The sequence below is a fragment of the Eubalaena glacialis genome, chromosome 8, assembly GCF_028564815.1.
Source record: "Eubalaena glacialis isolate mEubGla1 chromosome 8, mEubGla1.1.hap2.+ XY, whole genome shotgun sequence".
In the NCBI taxonomy this organism is placed as follows: domain Eukaryota; kingdom Metazoa; phylum Chordata; class Mammalia; order Artiodactyla; family Balaenidae; genus Eubalaena; species Eubalaena glacialis.
In genome coordinates this window covers 86,201,384-86,216,212 of record NC_083723.1, presented here as the reverse complement: position 1 = coordinate 86,216,212, position 14,829 = coordinate 86,201,384, and the positions used below count along the sequence as shown (strand labels likewise).

The 14,829-nt window shown below is 39.5% G+C and overlaps 1 non-coding gene across 1 annotated transcript; it reads right to left on the bottom strand.

Moving 5' to 3' along the window:
- Positions 1–6,732: 6,732 nt before the first annotated feature.
- On the bottom strand, positions 6,733–6,839 carry LOC133097103 (U6 spliceosomal RNA). The gene has a single exon (XR_009701976.1). It is a non-coding gene; the product is annotated as a U6 spliceosomal RNA (small nuclear RNA).
- Between the last annotated feature and the right edge of the window lie 7,990 nt (positions 6,840–14,829).

The window sequence follows — 14,829 nt, the reverse complement described above, 5'->3', positions numbered from 1 at the left end:
CTCAAGGAAGCTGAAGCCAGATTATGACTCAGACACTTTGTTATCTTATCTTCTTTCAGGAGCCTTTATATAATAGTATCAATATTATCATTCTCTCAAACAGTTAGGTCTGTGCTTCCTAGTCAATTTTTTTAAACTACAAAGAAAAGGTAGGGAATGATTAATACAGAAGTCAGGAAGGGGTTATCTCTTGGGGAAGGGCACTGTGGCAGAGGCTATGTGTGATGGGCAGCACTGTTTGGATATAAAGGAAGACCACGTTGGCCAACCTCCTTTATAATAAAGTTCAGGCCAAGTGGTAGTTTTCACCAAAGAAAGCAGAGATGTGTCACTTCTTGAGAAAGGCAGTTAAAGGCAGATATGAATTCTCCATGCCCTCTCTGTTTTTTTAAAATTTTTATTTTGTATTGGAGTATAGTCGATTTACAATGTTGTATTAGTTTCAGGTGTACAACAAAGTGATTCAGTTATACACATACATATATCTATTCTTTTTCAGACTATTGAGCAGAGTTCCCTGTGCTATACAGCAGGTCCTTGTTGATTATCTCTTTTATATATAGTAGTGTGTATATGCTAATCCCAAACTCCTAATTTATTCCCCCTCCCTTTCCCCTTTGGTAACCATAAATTGGTTTTCTAAGTCTGTGAGTCTGTTTCTGTTTTGTAAATAAGTTCATTTGTATCATTTTTTTAAGATTCCACATAAAAGTGGTACCATATGATATTTGTCTTTTTCTGTCTGACTTACTTAGTATGATAATCTCTAGGTCCATCCATGTTGCTGCAAATGGCATTATTTCATTCTTTTTTTATGGCTGAGCAATATTCCATTGTGTATATGTTCTACATCTTCTTTATCCATTCATCTGTCAATGGACATTTAGGTTGCTTCCATGTCTTGGCTATTATAAATAGTCATGCCCTCTCTCTTATTTGCCGTACTTGACTAGGAGCAAAAAACCTCCAAGATGGTAGAATTACAAGATGCAAGCAACCTAAAGTCTTAAATTACTGCCGGAGGTGTCGAGAAGAGTTCCTTAGCCTGCATGGACTGTGATGTGAACAAGGTATAAAGGTGTGTGTGTGATGTGTGTGCATGTATTTTAAGCTAATGAAATTATGAGATCTGTCTGTAGCTGCTACAGTATACTATGGGGGTTGAACTGGGTAATGGGTGTTTATTATTATTCATTAAACTGCATATATTTTATATACTTTTTGTACCTATGATACATTTTACAATAAACACTTACAGTCACCCTCTTCTGTACATTATGACCACCTTAAATTGAAAGTTAATTAATCCTGTTAATTGAATAGGATATATAGGAATATAGATTGGAGCAGTGTTTTGGGAAAGTTTTCACACTATATCTCAACAACCTAAATATTATCCTTTGATTCAGTAGTTCCACTTCTAAGAGTTGAACCTATGGAAATAATCCTAAATATTAAAGAAGTTTTATGCAGAAAGATGCTCACTGCAGTATTATTAATAGGAGTTTGTTAAAGTAGCATGTGTCCACTCAATGGAATGTCATGCAGCTTTTCCAAATGATGGTTGTAAAGCTATGTTTAACCTCAAAGATGTATATGATAGGCTAGATTAAAAAAAACAGAATACATAATTTTGTCTATTGGATGAGTATAGCTATGTAAAAATATTGTGAAACAAAAAGCTCTGTGCAGCATTTGCCAAGTTCATCCTATGCCTAAGTAGTCTTTTAAAAAAAATTTTGGCTGCGTTGGGTCTTCGTTGCTGCATGCAGGCTTTCTCTAGTTGCGGTGAGCGGGGGCTACTCTTCATTGCGGCGCGCGGGCTTCTCATTGCTGTGGCTTCTCTTATTGTGGAGCATTGGCTCTAGGCGTGCAGGCTCAGTAATTGTGGCACGCGGGCTCAGTAGTTGTGGCTTGCAGGCTCTAGAGTGCAGGCTCAGTAGTTGTGGCACACAGGCTTAGTTGCTCCGCAGCATGTGGGATCTTCCCAGACCAGGGATCAACCTGTGTCCCCTGCACTGGCAGGCAGATTCTTAACCACAGAGCCACCAGGGAAGTCCCTATGCCTAAGTATTCTTTAGCAATACAGCAATACAGTTGAAAGAATTGTACACATTTGTGGGTGAGGATAGAGGAGGTTAAGACTGAAAAGGCAGGACTGTGAAGGGGAGAGGGACAAGGTTCATTTTGGTCCAGTGGCTGGAACTGTGACAGAAAGGATTCAGTTATTTGTCAAATGAATGTGAGATGACCCCTAAAATTCCTCCCATTGTGTCTAAGACCTTGCATTTCATCATCTGAAAAGAAGTTATAAGATGTTCTGTTATAATGTTCTTTCTTCTCAAGACTTTCCAGTCATGAAGGCTTTCTCAGAAAGACAGAACACTCATGGATAAAAAGTCAGTTTCTAAGAAGGTGGACAAACATACCTTCCCTACTTTCCTCTCCTCTTTTCCCTCTGAAAGAACAAACGGCTCTTCCTTACCACAGTAAATTCAGTCTTTCACTTGTTTACTCTCTCAATTAAGCCACGATGTTTTAAAGTAGTTAAGACATGTTACCACTTCTCAAAGGTCTTTAATTTCCTTGCAACAATTTCTCTTTGGAGGGCTGCCAGGGTGATGGAATCTCAGATCACAGACACAGTTAAGATGGACAAAAAAAGAAAGATACAAGAAGGAGGTAAAAATGCCCATGATGAACTCACATATCTTGAGGAAACCTTTAATCTAATGAGAATGGATTTTGTTGAGAAGACTGTACATGAACAATTAATTATTCATGGAAGAGACATCATTAGGATTTCATTTTGTTTAAAGGCCTCTAAGTGACTTAAGCAATTGGGTTAAGCTGGAGAAGAATTTCAAGAAAGAGACAAGGGAATGCTTTTCATCATACTGACTTTTTCTAATATTTTCATGATAGTTATTATGACTTGGCACATTAATTACACTCCAACTAAAAACCTCCAATGCTTTGCCTGGGCAAGACTTTCCACAGGGGTGGGTCATGGACCAGTACGGTCAGATGGTAGCAGATTGACAGAAATTTCTGGAAGGATTAAAAGATTTATTTCAGAATTCTGTAATAATTCAATGTGGCTTTTTGGTTACTTTGGGAGTGTAAGGAGTCTCACTGAAATAACAATGGGATTTGTGGAAGCTGTGACATTTGCACTCAATGATCCTTTTCCCAGGGCCCTAGGGGAGGGGAGCACCTACATTTGTAGTAAGTGTAAAGTAAGATACTTTAATATAAACCCCAGAGATCTGGAGTATTATAGGCCCTTATTGCCTGCGTGTCTTAAAGGCAACCATCCAAAATTGGTGTCAGGTTGAGATTTCAAAGTGACATTTATTCTAAATGTAGAGAAATAGGGTAAATTTATAGAGAGGCATTGAATAAGGGATCAATTTCAATGGACACTGAAGAAATGTTAGTTGAATTAATGCAGGAGTTTTTGTCTGTGTTTGTATCCCAAGCACCCAGGACAGTGCCTGGCACAGAGTAGGTGCCCAGTAAGAATTAGTTGTTGAGGAATTTTAAGGGTGAAATAGTAAATCAGGGCAAGTCTGTGTGGGCACCAAGTAGGGGTTGCAGTTGTGGGGTGGAGTTGGTAAAAGGGAGAACCTCTTCCCTGTTTGGGAACCAAACAGCCCTGTAACACCTTTAGGATAATGAAGTGTTAGAGTTAGCACCCTAGGCCTAAGGTGGAGCGGTAGACAGGAGACAGCTGCAGATGTGGAGGAGGAAACCTTGGGGCTGAAGTCTTAGCTGAGTCCTGGGCCAGGAGTCACAGCAGCGGCAGCCACCATATACAAAGATCTACATGTTGCAGTAGGATGGAGAGTCAATGAACAATAAATGCAACAGGTAAGTAAATTATAGACCATGGTAGAAGGTGATAAGTGCTATAAAAACTTTTAAAATAGGGGCATGCCTAATACGGTTTCATTTACAAAAATCTACTTCACACGTTTTCAGAAACATGTCTCATGGAAAAACAAGATATTCCTTTATCTTTAAACATTCCCAGGAACACATTTTTATCACCACTGCTTAACTGATGATATCAAGCCAATATTTAGGCAGTTTTTATACAATGGCAGCTCTAATTTTTCAGCAGCAAAGTTTTCCCAGCAGCTCCCATATTTTAATATCATAACTAACTACACATATATGTGTTTATCTGTCTCAGCCTCTCTGTATCTCCGTGTTAGGTAGAGTGGTGAGATGGCATGTTGTTTTCTTAGCTTGACACATACCACAGCCAGAATTCCATGACATGGTTTACACATTTTAGAGCTAAATGTTTAGGCCTTGAGAACAGGCCTTCCTCTCTTAAAATCAAATGCTTTGCTTTCAACACTGCTTCCTTCATGTGGTGCAAGGAGAAGTCTCGCCCCTGAGTTTGGCCCTGAGTGGGAAGCACTGGGATGAAGCAGAGAGCTGAGGCTGAAGGAAATATTTTTTCTGTTAGCTTAGCTTGTGGCCAGACTAAAAGAATTTGATTTCATACCAACCAGACGCTTCCGGGTAGGGAAACGGACACTAATGTTTGTGATTGAGTCTCAGGATGGTTCCACCCTGCCCTGCTTTCTTTTAGCTTATTAATATCTTGTGGTTCTTGCCTCGTAAGTCCTAAGAATTTTAAGATTCGGGTACCCACTAATAGTTTACAGTAAAAATATGGGCTTTGTTTTCTGGATCCTTTTTTGGGAAAAATAGAATTTGCTGAGGTGCCTTTCTTCCTTTATCTCTATCCTATACAATCCTTCCCACCTTCCACATTTTAGTCTAAAGGTAGCTGTAGTTCCTTGTTTACTTTACTCATTCAAGTCTAGGAAGCACATTGGTCAGAAAGCTGAACACTAAAGCTCTTTCCTCTTAGCCACAGAAGAATAAACTAGAGGTTTCATGCATCACTCTGATAGTATTCTGTTTCCTTCACCACTGTAATTCCATTATTACAGGAAAAAAAAAGATGATGATACTTAGATGGAAGGGAGTCAGTGCAATACAAATTCTTGGAAATGTGTGAGTGGTGTGCATTAAGATGTCGGGTTTCCATCTCACTTACGTTTGTTTTGTAGACACTACAAGTAGGTAACCTGCAAAGAAGCTGGGGGGTGATGTGTGGAGGAGCCATAGCTCCAAATGCTACCTCCACATTAGGATTTCTATTACCATTTGGCATGGGGCCAAAGTTTCATCTTCTAACCACTGAGATTCTTCAATTTGTGGGAAAAAAGGAAAATAAATCAAAACAATGGTATAGTTTTAATTTCTTCTCTGAGAAAAATGATGTCAGCCAAATCTGTACCTTTAAGCCAGTATGACCTGCCCATGAGGGCAACTGGCAAAGAGTCACTGTGGGTGCTTTAGCTCAGTGGGCTTAATTTTTCGATTTTAAATTCCAGTTTCATCCCTGTTATACTTGGCTTCTGTCATTGGCTTGGTCTCACAGCATCAGCCTTACTTTTGCTGGATGGATTTTGTGTTGGAACTTTGTTTCCCCAACTTTGACTAGCAGATGGCCAAAGAACTCAAGTTCTGACCCATTCCCCCTCTTGATTGTTTCAAGTATATTCAACGTAGGGTCTGAGCATCAAATACCCACCTGGGCTCAGGTCAGACCACCATAATTGCCTAAATATTTGGATTTCAAACAGTAAGAGCAATGCTGATTCTCAACCACCAACCAACATGACTATGGTCATGATGAAGGTACTCTGGATGTGCTGAGAAGTCTTGTTCCCTATCTGCAGCCTGAGACTACAATCTCAAGCCTTCATTTGAAGTTTGAAGACTCGCCTCTAGGTTGGAAGGGTCATCATTTCCTTGAGAGGGACACCAAATTTTTTTTTTTAACATCTTTATTGGAGTATAATTGCTTTACAGTGGTGTGTTAGTTTCTGCTTTATAACAAAGTGAATCAGCTATACATATATCCCCATATCTCCTCCCTCTTGTGTCTCCCTCCCACCCTCCCTATCCCACCCCTTTAGGTGGTCACAAAGCGCCGAGCTGATCTCCCTGTGCTATGCGGCTGCTTCCCACTAGCTATCTATTTTACATTTGTTAGTATATGAGGGTCTGTGCCACTCTCTCACTTCATCCCAGCTTACCCTTCCCCCTCCCCATGTCCTCAAGTCCATTCTCTATGTCTGCATCTTTATTTCTGTCCTGCCCCTAGGTTCTTCAGAATTTGTTTTTTTTAGATTCCATATATATGTGTTAGCATACGGTATTTATTTTTCTCTTTCTGACTTACTTCACTCTGTATGACAGTCTCTAGGTCCATGCACCTCACTACAAATAACTCAATTTTGTTTCTTTTTATGGCTGAGTAATATTCCATTGCATATATGTGCCACATCTTCTTTATCCATTCATCTGTTGATGAACACTTAGGTTGCTTCCATGTCCTGGCTATTGTAAATAGAGCTGCAATGAACATTGTGGTACATGACTCTTTTTGAATTATGGTTCTCTCAGGGTATATGCCCAGTAGTGGGATTGCTGGGTCGTATGGTAGTTCTATTTTTAGTTTTTTAAGGAACCTCCATACTGTTCTCCATAGTGGCTATATCAATTTACGTTCCCACCAACAGTGCAAGAGGGATTCCTTTTCTCCACACCCTCTCCAGCATTTATTGTTTGTAGATTTTTTGATGATGTCCATTCTGAGATGGTGTGAGATGATATTTCATTGTAGTTTTTTTTTTTTTTTTAAATATGGAATGCTTCACGAATTTGCGTGTCATCCTTGCGCAGGAGCCATGCTAATCTTCTCTGTATGGTTCCAATTTTAGTATATGTGCTGCCGAAGCGAGCACTCTTTGTAGTTTTGATTTGCATTTCTCTAATGATTAGTGATGTTGAGCATCCTTCCATGTGTTTGTTGGCAATCTGTATATTTTCTTTGGAGAAATGTCTATTTAGGTGTTATGCCCATTTTTGGATTGGGTTGTTTGTTTTTTTGATATTGAGCTGCATGAGCTGCTTGTAAATTTTGGAGATTAATCCTTTGTCAGTTGCTTCATTTGCAAATATTTTCTCCCATTCTGAGGGCTGTCTTTTCATCTTGTTTATGTTTTCCTTTGCTGTGCAAAAGCTTTTAAGTTTCATTAGGTCCCATTTGTTTATTTTTGTTTTTATTTCCATTTCTCTAGGAGGTGGGTCAAAAAGGATCTTGCTGTGATTTATGTCATAGAGTGTTCTGCCTATGTTTTCCTCAAAGAGTTTTATAGTGTCTGGCCTTACATTTAGGTCTTTAATCCATTTTGAGTTTACTGTTGTGTATGGTGTTAGGGAGTGTTCTCATTCATTCTTTTACATGTAGCTGTCCAGTTTTCCCAGCACCACTTATTGAAGAGGCTGTCTTTTCTCCATTGTATATTCCTACCTCCTTTATCAAGAATAAGGTAACCATATGTGCGTGGGTTTATCTCTGGGCTTTCTATCTTGTTCCATTGATCTATATTTCTGTTTTTGTGCCAGTACCATACTGTCTTGATTACTGTAGCTTTGTAGTATAGTCTGAAGTCAGGGAGCCTGATTCCTCCAGCTCCATTTTTCTTTCTCAAGACTGCTTTGGCTGTTTAGGGTCTTTTGTATTTCCATACAAATTGTGAAATTTTTTGTTCTAGTTTTGTGAAAAATGCCATGGGTAGTTTGATAGGGATTGCATTGAATCTGTAGATTGCTTTGGGTAGTATAGTCATTTTCACAACGTTGATTCTTCCAATCCAAGAACATGGTGTATCTCTCCATCTGTTTGTATCACCTTTAATTTCTTTCATCAGTGTCTTAGAGTTTTCTGCATACAGGTCTTTTGTCTCCTTAGGTAGGTTTATTCCTAGGTATTTTATTCTTTTTGTTGCAATGGTAAATGGGAGTGTTTCCTTCATTTCTCTTTCAGATTTTTCATCATTAGTGTATAGGAATGCAAGAGATTTCTGTGCGTTAATTTTGTATTCTGCTACTTTACCAAATTCATTGATTAGCTCAAGTAGTTTTCTGGTAGCATTGTTAGGATTCTCTATGTATAGTATCATGTCATCTGCAAACAGTGACAGTTTTACTTCTTCCTTTCAGATTTGGATTCCTTTTATTTCTTTTTCTTCTCTGATTGCTGTGGCTAAAACTTCCAAAACTATGTTGAATAATAGTGGTGAGAGTGGTCAGCCTTGTCTTGTTCCTGATCTTAGAGGAAATGGTTTCAGTTTTACACCATTGAGAATGATGTTGGCTGTGGGTTTGTCATATATGGCCTTTATTATGTTGAGGTAAGTTCCCTCTATGCCTACTTTCTGGAGGGTTTTTATTGTAAATGGGTGTTGAATTTTGTCAAAAGCTTTTTCTGCATCTACTGAGATGATCATATGGTTTTTCTCCTTCAATTTGTTAATATGGTGTATCACATTGATTGATTTGCGTATATTGAAGAATCCTTGCATCCTGGGATAAACCCCACTTGATCATGGTGTATGATCCTTTCAATGTGCTGTTGGATTCTGTTTGCTAGTATTTTGTTGAGGATTTTTGCATCTATGTTCATCAGTGATATTGGCCTGTAGTTTTCTTTTTTGTGACATCTTTGTCTGGTTTTGGTATCAGGGTGATGGAGGGACACCAAAATTTTTATATCCCATGTGGTAGGCAGAATAATGCCAATACAAAAATGTTCACATCAGAATCCCCAGAACCTCTGACTATGTTATGTTACATGGCAAGAGGGAATTAAAGTTACAGAAGGAATTAAGCTACTAATCAGCTGATCTTAAAATCAGGAAATTATTCTGGATTATAGAGGTGGGCCTAATGCAATTATAAGGGTCCTTTAAAGTGGAAGAGGGAGGCAGAAGAGGAGGTCAGAATTAGAGATCTGAAGATGATATGCTACTAGCTTTGAAGATAGAGGAAGAGGCTATGAGCCAAGAAATGTAGAAATGTAGGAGGCCTCTAGAAGCTAGAAAAGGCAAGGAAATGGATTCTTTCCTAGAGTCTCTGGCAGGAACACAGCCCTGCTGACAACTTGATTTTGGCCCAGTAAGACCCATTTCTGACTTCTGACCTCCAGAACTGTAAGATAGTAAATTTGTGTTGTTTTAAGCCACTAGTTTGTGGAAAACTGTTAAAGCAACAATAGGGAACAAATATACCCCTCAACAACGAAAAGGCCCCTTTCTATTCCACGATGAATTTTTATAACCTAAAAGAAAAAAAATCCATTCTTAAACATGTAAGATTAAACTGCTACTTAATATGCCTGGACTACTGGATATAAATACAGCTTTGTGCACATCCTTAATTAAATCCTTAAACAAGAAATTTAAATATGAAAGTGTTTGCTCAAAGTATATGGACATTTCAGAGACTTTGGAGACAAATTTCCTGATAAAAAATGCACAATCTCTCCAGAAGTGTATAGAGTGCTGTTTCTGTGAGCTCTTGCCAATACTGTGAAATTTATTTTTAAATCTTTGCCAATTGTTAGATGAAAAATTGTTTTTCACATATACAATAAATATTCATTGAGTAGTCACTTTGTGCCAAGCACTACACTGTGCAATGTGTTATTTTAATTTGAAAATGTTTAGTTCCCTGTTGAGATTGAACATCTTTTCATAAACTCAATATTACAGATACATATATATTTCCTGTTTGTAAAGCTCACTCTGGCTGTGGTGAGATGAATGGACAGTGGGAGGGGACTCGGGGCCAGAACTGAGGTCCAGTGATCCCTCCAGAGGCTCTGGCAATAGTGCAAGTGGTGGCTGAGAATGGCTGGGCTGGGTGTGTGCAGTGCAGAGGACGAGAAGTGGTCAGGTTTGGGGTGTCCTGTTGGGTAGAGCTCAGAGGGCTTGCCGATGGATTGCAATGGGGGCTGTGAGGGAAAGAGGGGAATCAGAGAGTCATTGTGTGAGATAAAGGCAACCTATAAAGGCATGTGAAAATGCCTTCCAGCATATGTCTAGTGAGCAATAATTGTTATTTCTATTTGTAATTTCTTCTGTTTTCCCTGGGAATTTGATCATTTTTGGATCAAATGACTCAAGTTAGTTCTTGGTGCTAATTAATGTTGACCACAGCCAGAACTCCCCAAGAGCACATCTGTAGTGGAACAAATTTGCCTGTGTTACTTGCTACAGCAAAGGAGACCATACCAGGAAGCAACTCAGGATTTAAATTTGTGTCAGGTGATTCTGTGGAGTGTTTAAAGAAGCGGGGTACTTCTCTGGATTTGATACTGTCAGGAAGTTAAATTAAACCTATGCTTAGATAACAATAATTTTTATCTGGGAGATGAGAGAGAAATGGAGTGGAACTAAAGATGTAATAAGCAAAAAGGCAGTGGTCACTCATGTTAGCTGAAAGAGGGAGACATTTGTTTATTTTCATGTTTTTCCCAGTATCCTTGCTTTTGTCTGTACTCAGACATAATTTGAGAGGAGTATTACCTCTGTCTCACTCTATCATGATCCCAGAGTGACCTCATCTGATGTTGGTGTTCTGTGAAATTTTATCTTTAGTAGAACATCAGGGTCTTGCTGTTAGTGCCAGCTGATGGCTTTCAGAGATTTTTTTTCTAATTCTCACTTTTGGTCAAGGGCAGATAAAGTTAGGTCACAGGACATTAATCTGTGATGTTGAGATTTTCACCATTACTGAAATTCTGCTTGTCAGGAGGTTGTCCAGAGAATATCATTTGTACTTGGACAAGTTAGCACTTCTTGCTCCTTTGATTGCAGGATACATTGTTGAATGAACTGACGTGACAGTGGTTGTGCATGAGACAATGGTTGTCTCTGTACAGGATGTCCCAGGCAAGTGGGATATAGGCAATTATGAAAGACAAAATTAGTCTTTGTAGTAAGCTGTAAAGTCAGGGGCCAGATGACTAAACGCAGGCCAGGAAAACATGTCCTGAAGTCCAGGTGGGTCTTCTCTAGGGATGCAGGTCATGCCCCTTTCTTTTAGTCTAATCACAGACTCTTCCATCTCTCCAATTGTACTTATGTTGACAAAGTAAGGAGTATTTACTATAGCATAAATTTGGCCTTAGCTAGTGAACTGAACTAGTTTCTTGGGGCCTTCAGAGTAGAGATAGTGTGTACATAAAAATAATACTGTAAGGAGCACAGATTCTATTGAATAATAGTCATTTTTTACAGAAAAAAACCCTTTTCTAGTTTTACTCAATTTATATATTATTCATGTAGCAGTTTTTAGTACATGAATTTTCAATTCATGTACTAATAACCCTCATGACTGTATTTAGACGTATACAGATAATACAAATATAAGACATAATAAATATAAATATTCTAACTATAGATTTAAAATATAACCTACTGATATATTTCAAAATAGTGTATATATTATATTGGACTTATCATTAAAATTTTTTCCATCATTCACATATATTTAAATGATTATTTCATTAATGAGTGAAATGGCATGAAAGAACTTGATCCTTAAATGATAATACATCTATTTCTGACACTTTATCAAATTAGAAAACATATTTCTAAACAAAACGAAAAGACAATCCTCAGAAAGGGAGAAAATAATTGCAAATGATGTGACCGACAGGGGCTTAATTTCCAAAATATACAAATAGCTCATACAACTCAACAACAAAAAAACAAACAACCTAATTGAAAAATGGGCAGAAGACCTAAATAGACATTTCTCCAAAGAAGAAATACAAATGGCCAATAGGCACATGAAAAGATGCTCAATATCGCTAACTATTAGAGAAATGCAAATCAAAACTACAATGAGGTACCACCTCACACCAGTCAGAATGGCCATCATTAAAAAGTCTACAAATAACAAATGCTGGAGAGGGTGTGGAGAAAAGGGAACCCTCCTACACTGTTGGTGGAAATGTAAGTTGGTACAGCCACTCTGGAAAACAGTATGGAGGTTCCTCAGAAAACTAAAAATAGAATTACCATATGATCCAGCAATCCCACTTCTGGGCATACACCCAGACAAAACTCTAATTCAAAAAGATGCATGCACCCCTATGTTCATAGCAGCACTATTCACAATAGCCAAGATATGGAAACAACCTAAATGTCCATGAACAGATGAATGGATAAAGAAGATGTGGTACATATATACAATGGAATACTACTCAGCCATAAAAAAGAATGAAATAATGCCATTTGCAGCAACAAGGATGCAACTGGAGATTACCATACTAAGTGAAGTAAGTCAGAAAGAGAAAGACAAATATCATATGATATCACTTATATGTGGAATCTAAAATATGACACAAATGAACCTATCTATGAAACAGAAACAGAATCATGGACATAGGGAACAGACTCGTGGTTGCCAAGGGGGAGGGGGTTGGGGGAAGGATAGAGTAGGAGGTTGGGGTTAGCAGGTGTAAGGTTTTATATATAGAATGGATAAACAACAAGGTCCTACTGTACAGCACAGAGAACTATATTCAATATCCTATGATAAATAGAAAAGAATACTAAAAAAAGAATGTATATATTTATATAAAAAAATGAAAACATATTTCTTTCATGGTTGGGAATAAGCCAGAAGTCATTATAATTCTGGATTTATCATCTGAATACACTGATTTTAATAAGCAAACAATCAAATCACATCCATCTAGGAAACTCCAAAGGCCCCAAGAGAGGCAGCCAAGGACCCTAAATGAGGGCCCATATCTGAGTTACATGGTGATACAAAGAGGGAACTGTAGAAGCCTAGTGTGAGCTGGAAGGGGGCAGCACTGTGAAGAGCCCAGGTGCACACCACCCTGAGAGGGGCTCTGGTTGGAAACGTGTAGAGTTAGAAGACAGAATAAACAAAGGAAAGGGTTTGGATTTGATAAAATTACATAAATCTAAGTGTAATTATGGAGGGACCTTCTGGGACCCCACAGTGTATCATTTCTCCTGCTGACGCTACTCAACTCATTGTAGGTGGAAAATCATGTAGCTCTAATTCTGTCTTTCCTCCATCACTCTAGGGAGGACACCATGAACTGGCAGAAACAGGCTCACTTTCTAGCGCCCTAGGTGAGCTGACCTTGAATAGCTGCCACACTGAAGTTGTGTAATTCTCACAGCAACCTTAGTAGTAGATACTATGGTGATCTTCTATTTTTAAAAAAAAGCTTTACATTTTAGAATTAAAAAAAAATTTTATTTATTTTTATTTTTGGCTGGGTTGGGTCTTCGTTGCTGCATGCGGGCTTTCTCTAGTTGCAGCGAGTGGGGGCTACTCTTTGTTGTGGTGCGCGGGCTTCTCATTGTGGTGGCTTCTCTTGTTGTGGAGCATGGGCTCTAGGTGCACGGGCTTCAGTAGTTGTGGCACGTGGGCTCAGTAGTTGTGGCGCACGGGCTTAGTTGTTCCGCGGCATGTGGGATCTTCCCAGATCAGGGATCGAACCCGTGTCCCCTGCATTGGTAGGCGTATTCTTAACCACTGCACCACCAGGGAAGTCCCCACTATGGTGATCTTGATGTTCCACAGGAGAAACCTGAAGGTTAGAGCAATTAGTATCTAGCCCACATGCACAAATCTCGTGAGTGAGCTAGCTAGCCATGAACGCAGGTGGGCTGACTCTAGCGTCCACACTCCTAACCCCCGTGCTCTCATGTCACCTCTTGTTGTGGGTCTTTCCCCCCAAATCACAGTCCTTTTGCAAGTGTCCCATGTTAGTGGGGAATCAAGGTTGACTTTGAGGTTTTCATGCCGTACAACTGAGTGGGTTGTGATGTTGCTTCCTAAGGTGAGGAAGACAGGAGTGGGCCAGGTCTGGGGAAGGGAGTGAATCAACATTTCTGTTAAGCTTACGATGCTTATCAGACAGCCAAGTGGAGAGCTGAGTCAGCAGTTGGATTTATAAGACTGAAAAGACTAAGGACAGGGACTTACAAAATTTATTGTCCCCCACAAAAGTTCTTTTCTACTCCATCATGAATTTCAAGAGAGAGATACTGAGAGAGAGAGAGCATGGCAAAATGGTAAAACATTAACATTATTGAATATAAGAGATAGGTGCACAGGTGTTCACTGTATTCTTTTTACTTTTGGTAATGTTTGAAATTTTTCCTAACAAGATATTACCTGTGAATTCTTTATTGAATCTGTCCTCCCCTCTCCTTGTGCCCTCATGTTTTTGCTGGTTTGGATTCCAGGCAGAACACTTGGGGAGGCCCTGCCGTGTGCTGTGGGGTGTTGCTGGTGGAGCCATGGTTACAGGGGAGCTCTTGGGGCTGGGCTTCAGGGCCGTGTTGGGCTGTGGCCCTCTGTGCCACTCTCCTTGGAGGCTGTCCTCAGGAAGGTGAGCAGGGAGGTGACTGTGACATCTGGTGGCCTGAGGCCAGGCTCTGACTTCCTTCAGTTCTCTGGGAGTTAGTGACATGTGCAGCCATGGTCAGATTTTTCATAGATCTCATGCTTTTATATGGAAATCATTCAGAAATTTTTATTCAGCTAAAAGTTGGCTTTATGGCAGGAGATACAATTTTGTTGGTACAAAACTTGCCCCATTGATTGAGGAAAAATGTAAATCCACTGACAACCTTAGCTCTGATAAAAAGGAGTGTGGGAAGCTGTAGTCCCCTCTAGGGCGCTCTGACCTCCAGAATCAGCCATCAGGAGCCACATGTAGGAAAGCCATGCTGAATTGAAGAGGACCCACTGATTGGTGTAGGGAACCATATGCCATAGCTGAGGCCATATAGGTGGGCTAAGAGAGAGAGAAGGCAATGTGGTAGGAGTAGAGGACATACTTCCTCATGGAACACACTAGTGCCTTCAGGACCTACTGGAGCTCCATCT